Consider the following 26,359-nt stretch of genomic DNA (forward strand, 5'->3'; position numbering starts at 1 on the left):
TTATCTTGACACAACTGACCTTACACTACCAGCCCAGCAGCAAGACCTTAAGGTTAAAAATAATTCCATCTCCCCATAATCTTATGAAGAGCATCAATTACTTGATTCCAGACCCTACTATCTGCCACCTTAGAGACTGGCATCCGATGGCATCCGATGAAGTGAGCTGTAGCTCATGAAAGCTTATGCTCAAATAAATTTGGTTAGTCTCTAAGATGCCACAAGTACTCCTTTTCTTTTTGCGAATACAGACTAACATGGCTGCTACTCTGAAATCTACTATCTGCCAGACATTTCTAACAAGCATATAGGCAGGCTCCCACCACCTCTCTTTGCTCTCTCCAGCACTTAGCAGTGCATGCTGGATTAAATCTTCAATTTAACAGATGAGGAGCCTAATCAACAATTCCTTTCTTTTGCAACATATTGAAATATTCTGGGCATTTAGCCAGTTTCTCCTCTACTTCTTTTCCCTGAGCTAGTTTCCCAAATCAAAGTGTTGCCTTTTTGTTGTTTTTACCATTCATTTGTTGTTTTAAGGGCCCAATGTTTTAGGACACTGAGTGTATTAAACTCTCATTAGTGAAGCTCAGGACAATCAGCAACATACAAGAGGTGCTCAGCATCTTGCAGGATTGGGTCTTGTGTCTGCAAAAAGGTTAAAAAGGAAACAATTTACTGGTTTAACCACTGAAAACCAGAAATTGTTCTTAATGACGCCAGGCATGACAATGCAGCTGATTAGCTTTGCTCAAGGCAGACAGACTAACAGTTGGGACATCCAGTAGAGCAGTGGCTCTCAACCACTTCCATTCCAGGACCTCCTCCCATCTACTTCCGGTTTTCAGTGATTAAATCATCTACCTGTGATCTCCCAATCCATTTAGCAATAGGGTGGCTGTGATTTCCCCAAGCCAAGAACCCAAGCTGTAGAAAAACCACTTAAGCAATCCCATAATTGAGCCTGCAAAATAGTCATGTTTTCCCTGCAGTTTGTGTCACTCACATCTCAGTTTTTTATTTTTATTGATTTCTTCCCCCCCTCACCCCCCATTATGCCTGAGCTACTTCTCATTCTATTTTAGCTTCATTTCTCAGATCTCTTGGTATCTTCATTTCACACAGATGTCTCCTGAGAAGTTTCCGCTTTCCTTTATTTATATATACATTTTTAACCTGGGAAGCCAATGAAAAGATAGAATCCTACAATCATAGGGTTAGAAGGGACCGCAAGGGTCATCTAGTCTAAACACCTGCCAAGACGCAGGATTTGTTGTATCTAAACCACCCAAGTCAGATGGCTCTCCAGCCTCCTGTTGAAAACCTCCAGCAAAGGAGCTTCCATGAGTACGTGCTGAATTTGAACCTATTGTTTATTTCTTTATGCAGTCTGATTATGAGAAAGAAATTTTGTTTTGTGCAGCCACAATCAAATTAAGTCTTAGCCATAAATCAGCTAAGACCTAAGTGGACATTGTGAAATGCCTTTTACTTTAATGTGATCGTTGTTCACATAAAACACTTTTTGTCAGAGAAGTAAATTAAATTGGAAGAAGATTTACTCAGCTCAGTTTTGAGCCCATAAGTCCACTACAGCTAAGTAGCAGTAACTGCCAAATGCCTGTACTTGAATTAAAATGTTAAAACAGCATGTTAAGCTTCCCCCAAACACCTCGGCGTCTGTTGCTAACCTATTATATATTAGTCATTTAAAAAGAAATTTAAGACCTTGCTGTTCAGAACCAAGTCAGCTTCAGAGTTATAATGAAGAGCCAGTAATAGTGAAAGCATTGGATGTGAATCTCATTGGAGGGGGGGGGGTGTTACAATGGATAAGTCTGAGCTACACTAGTATGATCCAGCTTAATGGGCACATCAAGGCATCGTGTCTGGGCTTCCTCTTGCTAAGTGGTAATTCCATTCAGCACAGCAAATTCAACCTCCTCTAGAGCCTCTGAATGAGCAGTGGAGTTACTCAGATATGCACTAGTGCAGGGAACAGAGAATTGGGCCCATGGTTTAGAGCAGTTATTTATTGATACAAGTTGTGGGCACAAATAAAATCTCAGAAGTGAATATTTTTATTGTGGGGGAGGAATGGAAAGGACAATTTAGAGTGCACAGCTGTTCCCTGTCTCTCTGATGGGATGAGCCCAAATCCTCACACCCTCAAAGCACAGGTTGTGTCAAACCCAGCTTATCCCAGCCCCTAACTATTACAGCTAAGGATTTGTTTTTTTCCAGAATACACTGCACTAAGAGAGCAATGAGATTGTCAGTGCTATGCAAGAGCTGTCCATAGTCCCTTGTTAAAATTCGGGCAACAAAATGTTGACAGAAATTTGGGATGAATTTGCCAAAAGTGGTTTTTTGTTTGTTTGTTTGTTTGTTTTTCTCCCTCCTGGAGTTCCTGTAAAAACATAGTCCAAAACTACCAGGAGTAAAGCCCACTGAAGCTAACAGATTCTCATTGACTCTAACGGTCTTCAGGTGAGGCCTAGCATGTCAGCATTGAGGGTTTAGTTTTAAATACGACACAGGAGTTATACAAAAGGGGAGAATGCGAACTCCATTGTATAACAGGTTTCAGAGTAGCAGCCATGTTAGTCTGTACTCCTTTTCTTTTTGCGTTGTATAACAGCGATCACTGCAGAGTTAGATTTAATGACCTAAGAGAAGAAGAATCCCTTAGAAACACAATGATGGTGAACTAAAAAGGGAAGATTTTAAAACTGAGTGAACATTAACAGTGGGGTGAAGGGCAAAATTTAAAAAGTTTTGCAGTCACTAAACGTCGGCCTGAGGGCTGTCTACGAATAATGTATTAGAAAAGCACATGGTTTGGATGTATTAGCAAAGGGAAAGTAAGCAGCACATAGTTAGATGGAGAAAATGTGTTTGGACAACACCTAGCACAGTAGGGTCCTGGTTTATGACAAGGGCTCCCAGTGCTACTGTAATACAAATAATTATTAATAACAACAACCGCATGAGTCTATTACAACTGAAAAAAGGAAATCTTCCCTTTGTGTAAAAATTACACACAGATAGAATGGAACAAAAACCGCATTTGGTGACATGCAACTTAGAAGTAATAAATAGAACACACCCCAGGGCCTTGATCCAAACTCTATTGAAGCCAACATGCATCTTTCCACTCACTTCCATGGGGTTTGGATCAGGATCCATATGAGGAACAGGTGGCCAATAATGTCACAATACGGACATTTAAAAAAATTAAAGCCATCAGGAAAAAAACAGGACTGTATACCGTTTAGACAAGGAGGACCTTATCCAAAGCACATTCAAGTCAAAGGCAGTCTTTATATTTGTTTCAATTGGCTTTCGATCAGACCGCAAAGAAATCAGAAATGTCTTAACATAGAATGGTGAAATAAATTATTGTTGCATTATTTTTTCCTGACAGACTTCTGATTCTGAGGGTACATTTTATACAAAATCAGAGGAGGAAGTTATGGAGCCACTTAAGGAATTTAATGCACAAAAGTATTTAAAGCTCATATATACTTTTAAGCACAAGTATTCCCATTGACTGGTTCTAAGGACCAGAGGAGTTCAAGTCAGTGAAACTATTCTCATGCTTAAGTGTTTTGTTGTATTAAGCGGAGTAGCATTCCTGCACCACTGAAGTCTTAATAAAAGGTGGGTGAAAGCTTTGGAACAAAACTTTTTGTGGTGAAAAATGCAGATTCGGTACCACCAGAACACTTTGCAAATTTGTGTCAGTTTCACCAATTTGCTCATGTAGAAAAAAAAAATTCTAAAAGTCGAAACTTTTTGTTTTGACATTTTTCAATTGAAATGTTTTGATTTTTTTAGTACAAGTCGCCTTCTCATTTCGAATTTTCCTCATATTTATTAAACTAAAAATGTAAAAAAACCCAAAAACACTCAATAGAAATGAAATGTTTTGTCTTGGTCAAACTAAACATTTTGCTTAACCAAAACGTTTTCCTCAGCCAGACACTAAATATTTTGCAAGTTTTTTATTTGCTGAAAATTTGGAAAAAAAAAAATCCTCAGTTTTTCACAATCACCAGTGAATCGAAAACTCCATTATTCACACCACTCTAATTAGGAATTTTGACTTCAGTCGGAGCAAATCAAGGCCTAATGCCACGCTGTCCTGGTAAATTGGTCAGAACATTTTGAAGGACACAGTTTAAAACACAAGGGATAAGCTTTATGACAAGTTTGGTCAAGAAGCCCATTGACATGAGTGGGATTCTTTCCATTTACTTCAAACGGCTGTTGATCTAACCCTGTTACCTTTAAAATAACAACTGTTAACTAAGATAACATGTTATAACATTCAAAAACCAGTTGGAGAACACTTCAATCTCTCTGGTCACTTGATTACAGACCTAAAAGTTGCAATTCTTCAACAAAAAAACTTCAAAAACAGACTCCAACGAGAGACTGCTGAATTGGAAATAATTTGCAAACTGGATACAATTAATTTAGGCTTGAATAGAGACTGGGAGTGGATGGGTCATTACACAAAGTAAAACTATTTCCCCATGTTTATTCCCCCCCTCAACTCCCCACTGTTCCTCAGACGTTCTTGTCAACTGCTGGAAATGGGCCACCTTGATTATCAGTACAAAAGGTCCCCCCTCCCCCGCTCTCCTGCTGGTAATAGCTCATCTTACCTGATCACTCTTGTTGCAGCGTGTATGGTAATACCCATTGTTTCATGTTCTCTGTGTATATAAATCTCCCCACTGTATTTTCCACTGAATGCATCCGATGAAGTGAGCTGTAGCTCACGAAAGCTTATGCTCAGATAAATGTGTTAGTCTCTAAGGTGCCACAAGTCCTCCTTCTCTTTTTGTGAATACAGACTAACACGGTTGCTGCTCTGAAACCTAAGATAATGTGGTGACTGCTACCTTATTAATTATTATTATTATTTATTAAAGGCACCACTGGAGAACTTGGGAATAAGTAATTGTGAACTTCACCTTAGCGTCAGGTAAGCTAATTGAGAACCTAATTAAGGATAGTAGCACAACATTTGGCGAGAGTGTAACATGAAAGATCAAAATAGCATATCTTTTGACAGGGAAAATTATGCCTAACTAACCTGTTGAAGTTCTTTAACTACTGTGTTTTAACTTTTCCAAAGGTGACCCTGCAGACTTAATGTACCTGGATTTCTAAAACCCTTTGATTATGTTGTTCATAAAAGATTAAGGAAAACAAATAACCCAGGATTAGGAGGCACCATCTTGTTGTGAATTAAAAAATGGTTCAGTGATAAGAATTAAACATTTATAATGAACAGCTGCTCTGCACAGTGGAGAGGAGTTAATAGCGGGATGACCCAGGAGTCACATTGGGAGCAATGTTCATTAATATGCTTATTAATGATTTGGAGAAGGAAGTAGACAGTGAGTCAGTGACATTCGCTAGTGACACGGGATGTGTCTACACTGCAGCTTGGAGCGTGCTTCCACTGGTCGACAGACACGCTAGCTCTGCTTGAGCTAAAAATAGCAGTGTTGCAGGGGTATCATGGGAGTTGCTTGAGTTAGCTGCCCAGGTACATACCGCAAAGGTCCAGGTGGGTGGAGGTCCAGGTGGCTACACCATTTTTAGCACAGTATGTGGAGCAGAGCTAGGGCGTGCCTGTCTACCCCTAGTAGTGATCAATGGCTCCATGTCTAGTTGGCAGCCGGTGTCAAGTGGAGTGCCCCAGGGGTCAGTCCTGGGGCCAGTTTTGTTCAATATCTTCATAAATGATCTGGAGGATGGTGTGGATTGCACTCTCAGCAAATTTGCAGATGATACTAAACTGGGAGGAGTGGTAGATACGCTGGAGGGCAGGGATAGGATACAGAGGGACCTAGACAAATTGGAGGATTGGGCCAAAAGAAATCTGATGAGGTTCAATAAGGATAAGTGCAGGGTCCTGCACTTAGGACGGAAGAACCCAATGCACAGCTACAGACTAGGGACCAAATGGCTAGGCAGCAGTTCTGCGGAAAAGGACCTAGGGGTGACAGTGGACAAGAAGCTGGATATGAGTCAGCAGTGTGCCCTTGTTGCCAAGAAGGCCAATGGCATTTTGGGATGTATAAGTAGGGGCATAGCGAGCAGATCGAGGGACGTAATCGTCCCCCTCTATTCGACATTGGTGAGGCCTCATCTGGAGTACTGTGTCCAGTTTTGGGCCCCACACTACAAGAAGGATGTGGATAAATTGGAGAGAGTCCAGCGAAGGGCAACAAAAATGATTAGGGGTCTGGAACACATGACTTATGAGGAGAGGCTGAGGGAACTGGGATTGTTTAGTCTGCGGAAGAGAAGAATGAGGGGGGATTTGATAGCTGCTTTCAACTACCTGAGAGGTGGTTCCAGAGAAGATGGTTCTAGACTATTCTCAGTGGTGGAAGAGGACAGGACAAGGAGTAATGGTCTCAAGTTGCAGTGGGGGAGGTTTAGGTTGGATATTAGGAAAAACTTTTTCACTAGGAGGGTGGTGAAACACTGGAATGCGTTGCCTAGGGAGGTGGTGGAATCTCCTTCCTTAGAAGTTTTTAAGGTCAGGCTTGACAAAGCCCTGGCTGGGATGATTTAATTGGGGATGGGTCCTGCTTTTGAGCAGGGGGTTGGACTAGATGACCTCCTGAGGTCCCTTCCAACCCTGATATTCTATGATTCTATGATTCTACCCGGTTGGGACGCACACTACCAGCTGCTGTGTAGTCATATCCTAAATTTGTTCTGAAGGACTGTGGGGTTTTATGCATGGGGGGTGAATTTCAGCTGAAGTGCATTGATATGATTTCCTCTGATGCATGAAGTGTGGACCACCAGGGGCATTGGGCTACTGGTCTTGATGACCTGGTCTAGCAAATTAAGTGCGGCAGAAAAAAAAATCCTCGGAGAAAATATTAATGCTCTGATGCTAAACCGTACATATCTCAACCCTGCAATCTGCTGCTGAAAATTTCGTGTCTCAGAGCCCTCAGTTCCCATTGCATCCCAAGTATGAATGCTCATCTGCGGGCTTACTGAAGTTAGTAGAGGTTATTCTTAGCTAAGCTTGTCAGCTGAGGTTGCTTAGGGAGGGCTATAACAAGTTCTGTTAAATAGATGATGTGGTATTATGCCTATTGTTCTGTTAGATATTAAAAAATAATTCTAATAAACTGTCAAAAAAATACCTTTGATGCAGCAAGCACCCACTCACAATGTTTAGTTCAAGTTAATAAACTACATTGTATCTACCTTTAATTTACCTTGTTATATTCCTCCCTAAGCAACCTCACCTGAAAACCGTGGCTGAAACTAAATCCTACCAACTTCAGTGAGCATCAGGATGATCATTTCTATGTTGCGTACAAACGCAGACACGTGCTGAGCAAATGAATCTTTTCCCTTGCTTTTTCAAGCACCTTACCGTTTTTCAGACACTCTCTTCAGCTCCCAGGATCTGGAAGAATGCCACCTCTAACTTGGCCCCACATTTCCAGCTATGTTGGCTATTGGGATTCAAAAGCATACTTCTAAATACTAAAAGGTGATCTTAGATAGTGGTGAAGAGTGACCTAATTTTTAAGATTATTGAATCGAGAACGATTTTGAGAAACTCAAACAGTTGGCGACTTTGCTTTGGATCTGCACTTTGGATCTGCACAGAGGGCCTTTCAGCTGAAGGCAGGCATAGCCTTCTCTGAGCTCCCGGCTAAATATTAAAACCAAATAAACTTACAAATGCTGCATCAAATCCATCACACTGCTTCTCTGATGGTAAACAGATTTGAATGTCTCAGGGGACCAGTTGCTTTGTGTTGGCCGTTTTTACTTTCCAGGGACACCTGCTCTTATACATGTTTCTTTCAAAGAACATAAGAGAGAGAGATTAATTGATATTGTACGAGGTTAACTGATATTGTAAGTTGCAGTTTAAGGTACCCATGCACATCACAGCATCCGGCTGTACAGCATAACCATAAGATAATTATTTTGTGGTATTACCCAAAAGGGATCAATGGACCTGTTATCTTTCTTTGGACCAGGCTGGACTAGGGGGGTTTTCTCTACACTTTATTATTTTGTTACCTTAGTGCCTAGAACCCCTTTGTGTTAGGTGCTGTACAAATGTAGAACAAAAGACAATCCATGTACTAAAGACCTTACTTTACCGTAACTCTAGCTCCATCATAAAAAATATACATATATTAAGAATGCTACGTAGCTTAGGACCTGCCACTGAGGGTGCTATATAGCAATGGGCTCAGAGCTACTTTAAGATGCATCACTGAAAAAGTTATAAATACTATTCCAAACACCTCGCCTTTGAAAACTTGATGGTCTCCTCAGATAACTAAATAGTTTGACCTCTCTATTTGCAGTCATCTGTGTATTCCCTGTAGTAAATATATGGCCTACAGCAAGTATAGGAAAGATGGTCCTTCCACCGATACTGAGGTTATCCAAAGCAAAATCAGGGCTGTTTTAAATGTGACCGCTGTTGCAAGAGCTAAATTTACTCTAGGTCTCTGCCAGAGGAATCCCGCAGTAGAAGTCAGTGTTAGAAGTGTGCCAAGAACAGGAATAGTTGCATCAAACTCTCAGAGGGATGGGCCACATGCATGCAAGGGTGAAGTGAAGGGGTTGCTGGGTGCCCAGGGAGACCACAGCAGAGAATCTCAGTGAGGAACAACGATTAAAACCCCACCTGCTTCCTCCAAAACCTGGATCCAGGGAGCCTTTTTAGTCTAGGGAAGTATAATGGATATCAAGATGTCAGTTGCCTTAAAATATGATTGATTAGGTAGAGTATGTACCTCCCTGTGGTAGAGGGGGTGTATCTAGCCCGGGATCTGCTCCATGGGGAGAGTCAGACCTATAAAAGCTCAAGCCAAAATCAACCCTGAAATGTATTTTAAAGGCTAATGATGGGATGAGGAAGAAAAGGAATCTGGAGTAAATGTGGGAGGAGAGACATTGCATTTTCAGTTAAGTCTGTGATGGAGGCATTACAAAAAAAACAAAAGAACTGTAACAAACAGGTGCCAGAGTGACACTGAACATGAGTGGGAGTTGAGGATGCTCAAAACCTGGTAGGAAGCAAGGAGCTTGGGATACAGTTCCTAGTATAGCCTTCTACCCTGTTTCACACATATATTTGAACTTAACCCTGCATGAATTTGAACGTGCAAAGTAAGTCTTTGCCACAACATTAAATGATACTTTGTGTGAACCCACACATTTAGTAATGTACTCTGGAGAAAGTCTGTCCAGATCTAAAAATGCAATCATTAGTAAGCATGATGCAGTGTTCAGTGTGCTGCAAACAACTGGAACAGATTAGCATGGCTTGCCCTTACATCTCTTAGCCCTAAATTAATTTTCATCAGGAAAGCAGGCCAAGACTGTAAACTGCTTAGCATAACGGTAGCTAAGTGCTTTCTGTAAACTATCCCCAAAATATTTTCTGAAATTGTCAAATATTGGCTGAATAAGCTATCCATGTCCCAGCTCTTGCAGACTCAGGGAAGTACTCAGCTTTCCATTAAGTGTACACAAAATCGCTAACCATAACACAGGACTACTGCATACTGAGAGATAAGCCTGCCGCATGGGTGGATTAATTGAAAAAGAATTAATGTGAGTTCAGTTGCCACCACCAGAGAGGCACCCGGAGATGCTACATTTAAAAAAAAAAAAAAAAAGCACTAACAATCAAGCTGGTCTGAAATGCCAATCTACAAATCCCCACATCATCAGTTACCACCTCCACATGTGCAAACATGAGAAGCAAAATGGTAGCGATTAAATATACCAAACAGGAAGAAGTGACAATGGGTTCTGAACACATCCACAGGAAGGTTCTGAGCTGGGAGGTAATTTCACAGATGAGCCCCCCACCCCACCCCACCCTGTACTCACTGAAAAATTTCTTTCCTTGACCCAGTACATAATGAACGATAGAATACAAAGCAATGATAGACCAGCTGATCCCAGTTGCCTTTGCAAGATAAAGGCAGAAAATGCTTCTGAAAGGACCTCAATCCAGAGAGTCGACAGCCTCCAAATTAAAGCTGGTAATACCCCCTGCGTCCCCCACACTGGAATAACAGTTTTTTCTAGTGGGTGAGGTGAATTCTGAAAAAAATGGTTAACATTATCAAAATTCCATGAAAAAAGTGATTTTTTTCCAATTAAAAAAAATATCAAACCATCTTGAAAAAGTCAACATGGCTATTGAATTTTTTTTGTTTACTGAAAACCAGGATATCTGTACATGATAAATTTTATGAATGATTTGAAAAATATTTTCAATAAAAAATAATCAAATAAAGTTGCAAACTTTTTTTTTAAAAGTGGTTCGTTTCTAAATCATGGTTTTTGATTTTCCCACTAGTTCTTCTTGAAATACAGTGACTACAGAAAGACAGTTTACCAGCAACTACTGCTAGTCGTGGAAGTATATATTTTGTGGGATTGTCAGGCACCTGTGGTCAGGAGCTAGGCCCTGATGCAGCAAAGCACTTAAGCAGACATTTAAACTTTAAGCATTGGGATATTCCTAATGACTACAATGGGAGTAGTCACTAATAAGGTAATCGTATGCTTAAATGCCTTGGTGCATTGTGGCTCAGGTCAGCAATCCTGTGCATCTTACATGGCTTCTGGAGCAACACCAAAGGAAAGCCGAGAAGAAACATTATGTAATACTCAAAGCTGCAGGTGATAGGGTAAGGTAGATAGTGTCAAGATCCAGTTTAATGTTAGTGAGCTAATGATAATGACGCATGCATACTGGGGAAAGAAGAGAGGAGTTGGTAGTTATTTAACAGCTGACAGTACATTTACTTGAACCCAGTTCTCTAAAAGAGAGAAGTTAAATCTTTAACCATTAACTGACACGCTTCTGGTAAGTGCTACAGCCACCACAGAGCAACACACCCATCATTCAGGGCAACATTTCACAGGCATTTTTCCCCACGTACCAGTTATATTCAATAATATACTAGAGGTTAACATGCTCTTCCAGCTTACACAGCAGCTTTAAAAGCTATAGCTTCTTACTACAATCAGATAGCTAGAAATCCATCATAATGACAATGTCTGCACATATTTTGGATGAATTTACCACAGGAACTGTGAATTTCCCTTTGGTAATTGCTTATGGAGCAGATAGATACCTATGTCCTCCTTTCCCCTTGAATCTTTTATCCTCTTTCCCAATCAATACACATGCATGAATCCCATAAAAATGTATTAAAAATGGCAGCCTAAGTAAATCAACCATCTATATCTCTAATCTCACACACCCTTAGGCAAAACAGAAATGTACTGTAGAGTCCTGATTTCTTCTTCATCTGTGAAATCCCATTTCATAACCTAATAAATTGGCCATGGGCATAAATTGGGTATTTTTTAACATTGCACTTACAGTCCTTAGAAAATTTAACCTATTTTTCCAGTGTGAGTTTCTGACAAAGGATAAAGGAAACAACACAAGGAAAATGTGAGGAAAGAAGAGGATGGTCAGAAGAGAAAATATAAAACAAAACACACAATGCACTGAAATTCCACCTAATCGTTCTAAACATTGAAATGTAGCACATTCATTGCCACATTGTATTGTTGTATTGAGTTAGAATTCTGCAGTTATATGACACAAATGACCAGCACCCCAATTTGTATTATAATTAAGTTACTGGCTCTTTACTGTGGTATCCAGTTCAATGCCCATCCAGTAGAGGGCTCCATAATCTCTCCAGTAGATGAAAAGGAAACGATATCCTGAGGTCAGAGGGAAGCTGGTACAGCAGACGGCATAGCTGTGTCTACACTGCAGCAGGGAGCAAGCCTCCAAACTTGGTTCGAAAGACTCATGCTACTCCAGTGGGGTTTGAGCTAGCATACTCAAAATAACACTGTGGCTGAGACTCTTAAACCCACCGAACCCCCTGGGTCTGAATTTGGGTGGCTGGCCAGAGTCGTGCTGAAGCCACAACGTCCATGGTGCTATTTTTAGGGCACTAGCTCAAGCCCTGCTAGAGCAAGTCTGCCTACTTGGGCCAGGAGGCTCGCATCCAGCTGCACTGTAGACATAACCCCAGAGGCTGTGTGAGAGCAGGAGCAGCAGGCTGAAGACTGCAACCTGGAACTGTCTGTGAAAGGAAGCCCAAGCAACAAGCATCCTGAGAGCTGGAATGGGAAGGCTGAGGGCCAACCAAGAGACACAGGCTATGTCTACACTGCAATAAAACACCCGTGACTGGCCTGTTTCAGCTGACTTGTGTTTGGGGGGCAGGTGAGGTTACACAAGTAATAGTAATAATACCACCTAGCTGTTTATACATTCCAGGACTTTGTTTGCTCTGTTCCTCCTACGGGCTGAGTTAGAAAGTGGCAGAACCACTAAAAGCAACTGTGCCTAAGGTGTAATTATATGTCTTTACATTTGGAATTATTTCCATTGAAGCAAGAGACATTTTTTGAGGAATGGCTAAAAAAAAACAAAGCTCTAAAACTTTGATGAAAACTCTGAGTTCTGTTGCTTAAAGTGAAATCATAGGTTGTTTCACAGAACATCTGCAACCCAGTGGAAACACAAACAAAATTCTTCAAACAGCTTTTCCAATATTAGTCATTTTATCCACCATCTGTTGGGAACTGGGGATGCCATCTTGTTTCATTCTGTACAAGCAGACCCTAAAATAACTCCTTGCAAAAAGTATTAGAGTTTGACATCTGCTGTGAGGAGAAGGCATTCTAATTGTATTGGTCTAGGACATGTGATGGCTCATGAGGTACAAAAATGTCCTCACCAAAGACACACAAACTTATCCAACTGACTTCCCATCAAGCTGAAGAGACCGTTAACATTCCACGAATTTCACTGTAAAAATTGTTGTTTGGGTAGAAACACATCTCAGCCCAGGAGGGACTCTTTCTGTGCATTATCATTTTTTATCGAAACAGACAGGGTCCTGACAAAGAATTACACCACTTACAGCTAGTAGGGTAAATTAACTTGACATTCAGTACAACACTCTAGATACAAATGTATATTATACCTGACCCTCTGGGCATTATATTAGAACAATAACCAAATGTCAGGATATATAAACACGCACATACTTATTTATCTACATATATCAGAGGAATTGCAGAGGTGTCCAAATGGTGGGAAGAGGGAGGAGAGAGCTGTGAGAAAAGAGAAAGCAATATTAAAAGCATTTTAAAAGAAAAAAGAGAATCGTGGAAAAAGGAAATATCATACCAATATGTCCAGGTATGGGTTAAATCTATCCATAAAAGTTAACAATTTTGCCTGATAGGAATACATGTGCTTTCCACAAAGCGTTCCACATTTTAATCATGGTAATGTCCATAAAGGGAATGCCATCACGTGGCTAGAGAAGGGAAAAGTGGATTTCTAAGGTGAAATCATGGCTCCACTGAATTCAGTAGGAGTTTTGCTATTGACTTCAATGAATCCAGGATTACACCCCTGATTTCTACTCATAGCGGTGCCACCAAGCCATCCATCTGTGTCCCCACCTGTAAAATGAGTATAACACATACCTGACTGCAAAGGGCTGGGTGAGTGTTAATTGTATGGAAAGTACTTGGCAATCCCTATATGAAAGTGCTATTTAACAGCAAAGTGTTGTTCTAAGTATTAAAGAAGAGAACTATACTAAGCAGTCTAAAGTCCTGATCCAGCAAAAGGGATCCACAATTATGGAATCTCATTAATAATTATAATTAGCACTTCTCAGGGGCTCTTCCTGTGGAAATCTCAAGACACTTTACAAAGGAAGGCCCGTACCATTGTCCTCACTTTACAGCTAGTGAAACTGGAACAAACGGAGGGGAAATAATTTGCCCAAGGTTACATATATAGTGGGTAGCAGGAGCCAGTCTCATGACTTGCCCGCTGGAAAACACTGTCACGCATTGTTCTCATTCAGAGTCGGTGCACACAGGCACAAACTCCTAATTAAGTCAGTGGGAATTGTGCCCATTTATGTCAGGGCTGAATTTGGTCCAAAGACACTGAAAGACCTTTACAAGCTGTAGGCAGCTGGGGTAATACATAAATTGGCAGTAAATAACTCATTTGGCAGTGATAACATTGACACCCAAATTTTATAAACCTTTAGGGGATCACTCAAACAAACCCACATGAATTAGGATAACGCCTCTGGCCAGCAACGCTGAGCACTTCAGATTTGTCTAAATGAACATCAGAGCCAAACCACACACAGAGCTAGAATTGTCAGCTGCCCAGACAAGGGCAAGGACAGAACTGACATGCTCGGATATACTCTTTGGAACATCATTTGCACGGAGATATAGTTCCTGGGCTGGATGCTCATTGGGGGCAAGTCAGCATGGAGCTATGTTAATTTACAACAAAAGCTTCTCTCTCTCAGCAACAGAAGATATTAAATATGTATTAAAAGATATTCTCAACCACCTGGTCCATCAAACCTGTACACCTTACAGTGTAACTTCCTTCTAATTAGTAATCCAGTTTGAACTAGGCATAGAGCATCTTGTAAAGTGTATAGAGCGTCTTGTACTGCTTCAGCAACGTTGTTGGTCAAATGCGAATGCTCAAGTTTACTGTGAAATAGGAATACTTTCTAATGTTTCTAGAAAGGACACATCTAGAAAAGTAAACAGTGCAAGTCCCCAGGAAGAATTGTGTTCCCCTGAAGCCTGTGACCATTCAAAGCAGATGGGGAAACAATACATGGCCAAAAGCATTGTGAAAATGCTGTCAAAGCCATCTGTATAAGAGGGCTTCATGCCAGGACACAATCTTAAAGGCATGTCAGATCTGTAGCTCAGTATAATTTCAGTGTTTAAAAAAACAATAGATGGCTGCTGTCAGAAGCCAGTCCATGTAATAATTTCTAGTGCAGAATTTGTTTATGCTGTCTTGTCATTGTCTCCTCTTCTCCTATTTCATTTAAACAATCAGATCTTTATCCCAAAGTCTGAAAAATACATAATTTCATAAGACTCCCCATGCTGTCCTTTAACCTGCATTCATTCTTGACAGAGAATTATAATTTAGCATTTTCTTCCTTCCCATCTTCTGTAAACTTAAATCTTAAGTTTTTTGGCATAGGAACAATCTTTCCATTATATGTGTTTGTACAGTGCCTAACACAATGGAGCTGTGATGCCTGATTAGGATATCTAGGTATTACTGTCAAGTCATTCAATAAAATAAATAATACTAATAATGCAAATTACTCCCGAACTAGCGTCAGTACAGCTTCATATTAGCCAGGTTTCTGGAAGCTTTAAGTGTAGAGGATGAAATTCAAGTGTGATTATATTATCCTATTTCAGTCACTTCTTGCTATTTATGTGCATATTGTACAGTCTAATTATCGTGTCAAGAAAACTTTACATTAGTGTCTGCATTTATTTACCTTTATTTCCTTCCTACCACATCCCTGGTGCAAACAAATCCAAAGAAAGTCTTCCTTTCCTTGTTACCTGATATACAAGATGAGCGGGAGATAAAAATCATGACATGAATGGGATTTCTGAATTCTGTTTATGTAATGGGCCCTTGGCCAATAAGCATCCTGAGCCATCTTCAGCTGAGTAATCTACACTATCATGGTTCTTAATGCTAAAAACTAGACTTCTGGGTTACGAGCATGGAACATTTTGTGTGCCTTCATTCTACAGGGACGTCACCATAGAGAGTCACCAACACATTTCTGGACGTACTTTATTTTCAAACCTAATGCCGGTTTTAATGAAAGGGAATGCCATCAGTAGCTAACCTTATGGGAAGCCACTGAGCCTCCAATACCCCATCACAGGTATGCTCTATCCTTTGGACACTAAGGACACCATCCCTCCAAAGCATCAGTGCCAACCTCTAAAGGTTTTTCCTTTCACCTTTAAACTGAAAAGGAAGAAACGGGATACTATCTCTTTCAGTTCGCACCATGGATCTGTGATCCTGCTTTTCTTTTTAAATGTTTGCCCCAGCACACACTCATTCAGTCACTTTAGTGCCCACTTGAGATATGCCAGTATATTTCCGTATTGATTTAAAATCAGAGTCGTTTTCTGCTGCTCCAGGCTGAGGTATTTCTTCTCACACAATGTTTTTGTTCTTTCCTAAAGACTGATTTGTAATAATGTTCACATTATTCTTTTTTCATTGTTTCAAAAGGTAAGGTTGTGAATTCTCAACCCACATTCTCACCCTTTTCACTTCCATTTTCAATCATTTTCTTTGGCTCACGCTCACTTTTTTACATCTTCCTTTGAGCACCTCTGGAGTTTTGCTTTATTTTTTCTTTCAGTGTAAGCCTGGGCTATATTTTTGACTTTTTTCCTCAGCCAGTGTTTGGAGTATGTTACAGAGCCCCTTTCTTAGGATGCTTCTCCCTTTGAAACTGGATCAGCAAATTCATATGGTTTTACTCGTTAGCAGCAGATGTTAAGGGAATGTAGGTTAAGCTTTAGATTCAAACTAGTCTCTGCAGGACTACAAAACGCTATGATAAACGGAAAGATGGAAGTGCTAACCAACAAGGGCATCCCATATTTAACATGCATTCTGTTCTGGAAGAGATACACTTGACTACATTTGCCACGGTAGTCCAAAAAAACCCCCCAAAAAAAACCAGAGGGGGAAAAAATCAATTAAAAATTAAAATAAAATTGTGGTAGATTGCTAGTGTTTAGACAAAAAAATATTAACCCCCTGATGGCTAAAACCTAGAGACATGCAGATACTACGGTAATGGGGGTCCTTCAAGAAAACACTGCAAATAAAAATATTTTCAGTATTGCTTCCATGAACATTTCTTCTGGCAAGTTTGTTTGCTTGAATATTTGTGGCAAACACACACTCCAGATGCATCTGAAGAAGTGAGGTTTTTACCCACAAAAGCTTATGCTCAAATAAATCTGTTAGTCTTTAAGGTGCCACCGGACTCCTTGTTGTTTTTACACACACCAGAGGCACTAGCCAGAATTGGTTTTTAAAAATGCAAAAAGACCAAAAAAAATTGTCACCATTTTTCACTGAGGTTTTGACAGGTTTTTTCATTGACATTTCAAATAGCAAAAATGACTATTTGTGGAATCTCCAGTAATTGCTCAGGTCTGCTTAGTACCTTCCAGAAGACACGCAAAACGTTGCCAGATCAGAGCCTTAGGCCAGCTTTGAAAAATTCTTTCACTTACTAGCATGGAATAAGCAAGTTTTGGGGAAGAGACTAGTTTTCCAGTGCCATAATGAATGCAGTAAGAATGAATTTGTTGATGCTGGCATCTGGAAGTAATTTCTTATTTCACTGTGTCAGCTCGGCACGTGCTGCACCTTGAGAGGCATTCGATACCTAACAGGATTTGAACCACTTAAGACATAGCGAGCATGCGCTTTTTGATTTGTCCACTTGATCGGACATCAGTGATAAGATGGCATTGTTTTTTGCTCAGAACAGATTTGATCTATGCAAGGAAGCAATAGAGAAGGAGCAGCAGGCGTCGTGGAATGTTAGGGTGCAAGAACAGCCAGGATAGAAACAGAAGTGTCCATGGTTGCACTGCACGCAGTACAAGCCACAGAGAAGCCGGAGAGGCAGACTCTAAAATACCTATTTGCCACAAAGCAGAGCTTCATGGCTTCCCCTTCAATTGGTCACTTCAGCAAAGTACTTAAACCCATGCCCGACTTTGAGCAGTCCCGTTGAAGTCAATTCTTCATGTTAGGCACATGAATATATTCTTCACTGAATCAGTCCGTGGCATCATAAAAGGAGATTAGGGGTCGGGTGGGAGAGACGGGGTAAGGGTAGCCTGTATTTTTCCGACTACACAGCTACTCTCTCCAAAATCTCAGAGTGGCAGGGAGTTACTAAAAAGGCATTGTAGCTTAAGTAGCGGGAAGGATTCTGTTGCCCCCCAAGCCCATTAAAATGATATGTACTAGACCCGTTTGAATGGGTTTTTCATGGTCATCCAAAATTTAGCCCCAAATTAATAAATTATGACTTTTTTCCATTGAGGGTAAAACAATATAAATTGTTCCGAAGTGCAGCACAAAACCTCTGCCCCTTTCCTTTCAGAATTATCTCCAGTATTTGTTCAAAAGAAGAGATATCAAAGTAACAGAGCCTCGATACATGCTTTGCGTGTTTTCAGAATTATGTGAAAAGGAGCCTTTTATCGTGCTGACAAAAGGGTATTTTTATAAATAAAAGAACATGATAGCACAGTTTAATAATATACTGTGATGTCTGAATACATATGTTTTTCACTCAGCATGATTCTTTGTGAGTAAAGTGCAATGCAATTGTATCTTGATTGAAATTCATGGAGTACCTTACTTAACCCAGGGCATATATTACCAAGTAATTGCTTTGTAAATTTATGGCAATTGTTTCTTAGGAGCTTCTTTAGCATTTCCAGCTTTTCTATGGTACATGCAATATAAACACCGTGTACTATCTGCAAAGCATAAACAACCATGGAATTACTATGCAAAAAGACTGCAATTATTATTTAATCACACTTAATTATATGGGTAATGTACCTTGAGTAAGTGTTGCTGAAACTGGAAAAGAAGATACTTCACTGCAGTTACAAAAATGCTATGAAATCTTTAAACAGAATATTGTATGTTGTGTAAAATCATACGCACTGTTCTCCTCAGATGTTTCTTTGTAATTTTGCCGATCAGATTCATAAGCAAGCTGGGATATCCCCCATTTCTCATTTTTTAAAAATGAGAAATGGGCCTATGTTAGGAAGTTGGGTATGGAGCCAAATCAAAGTATGCACAAAGTCTGATGCTCTTCATTTCAGGAGCTTTGGTACTGGACTAAAAATGTGTAATTAACTCTGGACCAAATTGTCAAAGGGCCTCTTAGAGTGTACACAACACATGTAGAGCACCAAGAATTAATTTAGTATGTTCTGAGTATCATCACCATGGAGCATACTGTACGGTACAAATAAAAAGTACACAGAGGAAGACATGCTTTAAGGTCCTACGAATGAGGGGCTCAATCCTGCACATTGCTGAGTGTCGTCTGTAAGGAGCTGCACTCTCTCTCTCAGATTCCAAGGGGGCTCAGAACCTTGCAGAATCAGACCCTCCATTTCACAGCAGTTGAGCTCTAAACAAACATGTTTATTTTCATCCACAAGGGCCTATTTGTCTGGGCAAATGCAACTGTTCTGTGGACATACAGGTATGTTAAACAATACTGTGGAAGTGTGTTCAGAGGTTTTATGAAAATGTAGCCTGAAATGACTTATAGAATTGCCTTTTTTCACTGATCACTGGACAGCATATTTGACAGTTTAGGACAAACCCTAGTACTTTCTTTCTTATATTAGTTTCTCTTCCATAACATGCTAGCTAAGCTCTGAAGCAAATTGTTACCCAAACATGTTAACAATAATTTAGTATAAAAGAGAAGCAATACAGAGAAATGCTATGGGAGGCATCAAACTGAATGCTTTAATGCAAACCCAAGGAGATGCCCTGAATAAATTATGACTAACACTCATCTAATTTAATGGCAATATATGACAACAACAAATTTGATGATGCTAACACCTACCTAGCTTTATGTGCTTGAACCTTAGTGACAAATGTTAAGTAGTGTAAATATAGTTACTCCTTTTCGTCTGTTTTGGGACTGGAATGCCAGAGTCATTTGGATTATGGAGTCGTTCAAGGCCTTTCCTTCTTCCCTGTTACCTGAGGAGGTTTCCTTCATCCAACCTAAAGAACAGAGCTGGTCGAAATGTTCTCACCAAAACATTTTTCCAACAAAAAAGTAGCTTTTTGACCAAAACAAAAACTTGTGCAGAAAATTTTCATTTTGTTCAACATTTTCTGGTTATCTGATGAAAAAAACAGAAATCAAACATTTCCAAGGATTTTTTTTTCCAGTTTTCAGTTAGCGGTTTGGTTTCCAAAAACTGAAAAAATTAACAAAAATGATTAAACAAAACAATGTTTTTTGATTTTCCCTTTCCATTAAAAAAAAAAAAAATCTCGGGGATGGAGGTGAGAGGAAATTTCCAACCTGTCCTACAAAAATAGAATTAACATTTTTTGTCTGGCTGTACTCAGCCAGCACTTCCACATCTTCAACCTACCTCTCTTGGTCTTTTCTCTTTCCCTCTAACCTCAGTTGGCACCTCCAGGACATCAGCTTGCCTTTGTGTGCCTTCTACCAGACAACTCCTCCTCCTCCTCTGCTCAAGTTCAGTAAGATCCCCTTGAAATGACCTTCTGCCTTTCTCTTCTCCCCTGCTCCAGCTCACCTTTAGGGCACTTCCTAACAGGATGAAGTAAGCCCCCGTGAAGTAAGGAGAACAGATACACACTTTTAAATTGATACCTAGTATTCTATGATTCAAGAGAGATTTTCTCCGCTAATTATTTTTATTTAAATCCTCCTTGATATTATGCATCATGTTTTCTTTTATCTTAGACCATTATTTACCTTACACACATTTCATGCCTGTGGCGAATGCTAAACAACTGTGAATCCCTCTCCTTTCTCCTCCTCATAGACATTCATTCCATCTCTCTTACTGATGTTCTACCTCCTCAAGATACCTGATCTCTGTCCCTTTACTGATGCCTCATTGACTATGGAGAAAAAGGCAAGCAAAGAGGCTTTTTGAGGGTGGCACAAAAAGAAGAGTCCGAGTGAGAGATCTAAGAAATGCTGAGGAAGACTCAGGCCAGAGATGACAGGGTGCTGCTAAAAGCAAGCTGGCTCTGCGGGAAAGGTGAAGGCACTGACAGACTGATTAGCATACAGGGGAGAAACACTGAAAGACAGAGAGGGTTATTGAGGAAAGTAAGTGTAAAATGAATAAAAAAGGGAGAGAAATCCCACCTCTGGTAAAATGAAAAATCCACAGTAAGAGAGAACAGAGCTGAAGGCAATTACTAGGGATACGGCTAGCTGCCTGGCATCTCATGTGCTGGAAACTAACGATGAACAATAGGAATGAGGCTAAATCCTGCTCACCTGACATTTGTGAGCAGTCCCTCTGATCTCAACCCAACAGAGGCTGGGGATTCCCGGGGAAGGGATCCTCGAGGCCTGTGAATGCAGGAGCCATTCCACGTCAGCTCAGTCCATCGCTTGTCAGTAGGACCTAGACTGCAGTTAGTTCTACCCCTCTGAGGTTGCTAAGTAGCATCTGTGGAGGTGACTCACTGAGAGTTAACACAGCTCTGAGCTATATTAATTGCCTGGCAGATTTCACTGTGGAAATATGGTAGGCAAGCATGAGGCGGTGCTGTGGAATTCCCAAAATTATCTAATCTGCCTCTACACAGCTCTGACCCTGCCTCCAAAACTCTGTCGGGCCCTGTGAAGCTAGAGTGGAGAGGCATCAGGGGGAACATCCTTCCAGCGAGGGGATGCTGCTGCTGTGGACTAGTGAGACCAAGGAAATTAATGTGAACAAAATACTGGAGTTACAGCTACGATGTTATCTCCCTACAGAGGAGAAGTAGGGGAAGCTGCTGGAATCAACGGGCCTGAACCAAACCCCAGTGACATCAATGGGAATTTTTGCATTGGCATCAAAGGGCTTTGGATAAGACCCAGTAAGATCTGCTGGAATTGGGAGGAACACACAGTTAACCCTACTTTGTCACCATTACCATGCGTTGTCTCGTGTGCACCGGGGCTGCTAGGCTGAGCTCTGCACTTGGTCAGATGGATAATCATGATTATAAGAACAGCCTCTGCCTCTGTAAGTTGCTCTTGCTGGCAACTGACCACTTAAGGGGAAAATATTTCCCTTTTTTAAGAGGGAGAATTTTTTTTGCTCTTTTAAAACATTCAACCCTATATGGATTTTTATTGTATTATGTTATTAATTTTTATTATTATTATTAGCCATTAAACTATCCTGTTGCTGTGGGTATATGGAACAATAACTGATTCGTTTATTCCACAGGCTGTCTGGGGGTTTATAAATGTTTCACCACTGGAATAAACAGACAGGAATAAACTTACATTAGTTATTTAAAATAAAAGATTATTTGAACAGATTTGCCTTTTTTATCTGTGATGTCAATCATTTTAGAAAATGGCTTTATTACATCATCCGATCAGACTCTCCAGTTATCATTTCAAATACAGATAGCACATCCTTCTACTTACCAACTTTAAGTAAGAAGGATTCCAGAGTACACTTTTAGTTTATAAGACCTAAGCGCTCCAAGATCTACATATGCAGAATTAGAGATAACAAGATAGGATCTAGGCAAATACTCTGAGGTATGTTTTATAATTGTAAACCCTCATTCTGATTTCACACCGGTTTTACACGGCTTTATCTCCCCTGAGCCTGATCTTCCTTTCCCATCAGTAGCCTCTATAGAGTTGGTTTAAACTTACACCAGTATAGGTAGGATCAAAATTAGACCTATGCTCATTTATTTAGGGCTTGATTGATGGCCAGTTTAGCAGGGTCAGTTCAGTGGTTATTTTGAGGCACTTAAACAGGCTTGCAGATTGCTAAAAGCAAATAGATTTTTTTTTTTTTGCTTGACTCCGGCTTTTTGCTCACCCCCCCCCGCCTTATTACTCTAAAAATACATGTACATTCAAAGAATAACAAAGTAGTATGGGATAGTCTTGGGGAAAAGACCCATGCAACTGTAACCATAAGACTATCACACCAAAAATAATATAGTGGGTATTACATGTTTGTGCTGAAGATTAAAAATAGGATAAGGATTACATTGTCAGTGCTTTATACAGAGTGTGAAATATGTTGATGTACTTTACTGTATTTCAGTATTGACTGACTGTTCCTCTTCTTCTCTAGTGGCTGAAATGGCTATAAATGAGAAAAAGCAGAAAGGCTCAAAGAAAAAAAAATACTGAATATCTCTAAGTAGTGCAGGTTATCACAATGATTCACGCACTAATATTATCCATTGGGAAAAGAGCTATACAAATTGTATTACTCAGAGCAAGACCTTCCTAAATGATTGAGGCATAAAAGGATCTTAAATAAACCACCATCTGCCAACCCTTCTCCCCGCTACATAGGGGGCATTCCAGGGTGGGCTGGGGGTGGGAGGTGGGGTATTTCAGGGGAGGCAGAACTGGGCCTGGGGCTGGTGAGCAATGCATTCCAGCAATCCTGGCTGCCAAAGCAACATCTTGGGAGTTATCCACTGCTGAAAGTTAGAGCAGCCTAGAGTCTGCTCTAACTTGTGTTTGGGCCTAGCAATCCCCAGGGTCAATTGGGGAGGAAAGGTGGCCGAAAACAGCCTAAAGCCAACCATTTTACTTCCAGAAACTCCAAGCACTAAGCGCTGCTCTAGCATATCTGGGATCTGGCCATCAGTGTTTTCACATGACCATTCTGGTAAACAGAGAGCATAGGATTAAAACATCTTTTTTCAAGACACGATTGGGATCCTGTTATCCCAGTTAGATTATGTAAAGTTCTGGAAGTTCAGTAATTTAATTGTTCAGTATTCAAGCTTTTTGGACAAAACTTTGAAAAAGTGAACCAACTGAAAAAAACAATAATTGTTTTACCTCCCTGACATTCCTCCCCCTCTTCCCACCATACACATTTTGGCGCAATTCCAGACCTGTTCTTGCAGTGACTACTCAGCCTGATCTTTGAAATGGTCTAGAAAAATACAAAAACCGTGACATTAAAAAGGGGGAGAAAATGATCAAACAGCTGTCAGTGTCTTATTAAATTGTGGAAGGGATGTTTAGGTTGCATGTTCTACTATGCAAAGATGATTCCAGCTGTGTTCTGAGGTACAGCCCTGCAACTCCTACTGCAGGCCCATCAAGAGGCACAGAAATCTGAGCGTCAACTGGGCCTGCTATTGCTATCTCTACAAAGGAAGAGTCTGCAAAGGCTAGTCTGCAAAGACAACTGCCATCAAGTAAAACAGACTGCCTGCCTTCATTTACTGAATCCCTAGCTGTCAAGATTTCAGGCTTCTTGCTAAGGACTTTGAAAAATTCGGCTATATTCCAAATGGACTGGGAAATCTGTTAAAAATTTGAGATCTATCTCCTTTCCACTATCTCAACAATTGAAACTCCCATTATCTTCACATCTGGAGTAAGATTCGGATCTCACAATACATTTAGAATACCACCATGTAGACAGAAGTAAACTGAGATGAGAATCTGGCCCCAACCCAAGCTTTCACTGGTTAATTTTCAGGGCAGACAGATCACTTCCCCCTCTGCTCATTGATAAAGCAACAGCTTCACATTTAGAGATAGTTAAATCATCTTGTAGAACAGCTTAAATCATGTGCTTGTGGTAGGATAATGAAATAGAAAAGTTATCCATCAAAATATCCTGAACAAATCATGAAGATGTAATCTCTTTCTGAATAGAAATACAGTGGAGCAGTGACAAATGTTGTGTTCTGTGTTACTGGGAGATAACATGATCACATTCCATAGGGTCTGAATGAGTTTCTACTTTTGATACGGTACATTAATGAGCATATCAAATAATAGAGACGGGGGATATATTGCATATCCCAATTTTAAAAGAATTAAGTGTTTTCAGTTTGGACAATAAAGCAAATGGATACTGAGGACATAAATTATCTTATTATAAGCACTTGACAGAATGTCCAGTACGAGCCATATGGAAAGATAATACACTCTGGCTAATGCAGCTCAGTATGAGCTGTAACTTCCAGTTGGTAAATGTTTCTAGTGCAAGAATATTGATAGGTTTGGAAACTGGATAATGGCACCTGCTAGGACTTGTGTTCAACGCCACCGGACTAGCTGAACGTCAGAAACTGGGGATAAGTGCAGAACAATGTGTAAAAAAATACACACAAAAATAGTGAGTCAGGCTGCAGAAAAACTATCATAACCAGCAAAACACAAAAATAGTGAGTCAGGCTGCAGAAAAACTAACATCATAACCAGCAAAACACTACAGAGACAAAGAGTGAAATTGATTTGTCAAAGAAAGGTCTGCTTCGTAAAAAATCTTACAACACTGTTAGGGATAAACTGCGCTTGATTTCCCAGGATAGCTATCAATTTGTCAGAAAGTCAGAGACATGAAAGAGTAACTTTCATCACGTTTATTGCAGTTGTGTTTTAGAAAACTGCACTGGTGTGTAGGATGCATTCATGTCATAGCAAAATCTTCAATCCCAAGGTGACAGCCAATATAGAAAATCCTTCTTAATCAACTCTATTCATCTGTTTCTCATCCACCTACACCTCTACTAGATGGCTGCATAGCAACACTATTTAACTACAATTTCTCTTTAAACATGAACATTTCCAGCTACGATAAGAGTTGTGCCTCTTTTTCCCAGTTCGACATTTCCTTCCCAGCCGCCTTCTAAAACTCTGCCCCAAATATGTTCAGCCTCACCCCAGCACACACACACCTATGCATAGATCCTGATCACACCATCTGGAAAATCATCTGTGGGGGGGGTGGATTTCTGGAAAAATGGGCTAATTTTTTTGGTCATGGTGAGCTGAGGGTTGTTGGGGGAACTTGAGGCAAAGTGGCATTTCCCTGTCCCTCCAACTGCAGAGAAGCCCATAGTATGGCCCAGATTTTCTCTTGGACCAATCTCTGCTGCACACAGGAGAGGGAAGGGCATAGCAGAAGACAGTCAGTTAAATCTCTAATTCTCTTGGATAATTTGCACTGAGGCAAGCCTAAAACGAGGGTTAGACAGCCAAGGGCTGTTAGTCACACCCATTGGCTACTGCCCTACGTGCCAGAGCACAGTCTTTAACTAAATAAAAATGGAGAAGGAAAAAAGGTCAAATGCTACATTCTGAGGAAGCAGTGTGGTCTACTGGGCACTGGAGTCCAGAGACATGGGCTCTATTCCCAGCTCCATCCGCAACTTGCTGTCTGACCTGGTGCAAGTCAATTTGCCAGTCTTTTCCCTTCTCACCTTTTGTCTGGCCAGCCTACTTAGATTGCAAGCACTTCAGCACAGGAGCTGTCTGTTGCTGTGTGTTTGTACAGCCCCTAGCACAATGAAGCCTCAGTCTCAGGTGGAGCATCTAATAATGATGGTTACTAATATTACCATGGAAGAACAGCAGACAGATTCTTCCTTCCTTTGTACCGTGAACGGGAAAGCAGGAGCAGCAACAAGACAAGACACTCTGCCCAATCCAGTCATTGGAATATAGGACTGAAAAATGGATGTCAATAAAATTGAGCAAGGAACAACACGAGATAAGCCTAATGTCTGTGTCATGGAAACACTGCTACATTACGTGCTGAGTGCATAGCACTGTTTGCTAAAATTACTTTGCAATGAGAATGGCTT

The 26,359-nt window shown here is 40.5% G+C and overlaps 1 long non-coding RNA gene across 1 annotated transcript in view; it reads right to left on the reverse strand.

Annotated features, from left to right (window-relative positions):
• LOC125643014 (uncharacterized) overlaps positions 1-21,212 on the reverse strand; it is a 678,305-nt gene extending 657,093 nt beyond the window's left edge. Inside the window, exon 1 of the long non-coding RNA XR_012670030.1 lies at positions 21,048-21,212. This is a non-coding gene — a long non-coding RNA (uncharacterized LOC125643014). The remainder of the gene's footprint in view (positions 1-21,047) is intronic.
• Positions 21,213-26,359: the final 5,147 nt, after the last annotated feature.

The sequence above is a fragment of the Caretta caretta genome, chromosome 9 (genome assembly GCF_965140235.1).
Source record: "Caretta caretta isolate rCarCar2 chromosome 9, rCarCar1.hap1, whole genome shotgun sequence".
NCBI classification, from domain to species: Eukaryota; Metazoa; Chordata; order Testudines; family Cheloniidae; genus Caretta; species Caretta caretta.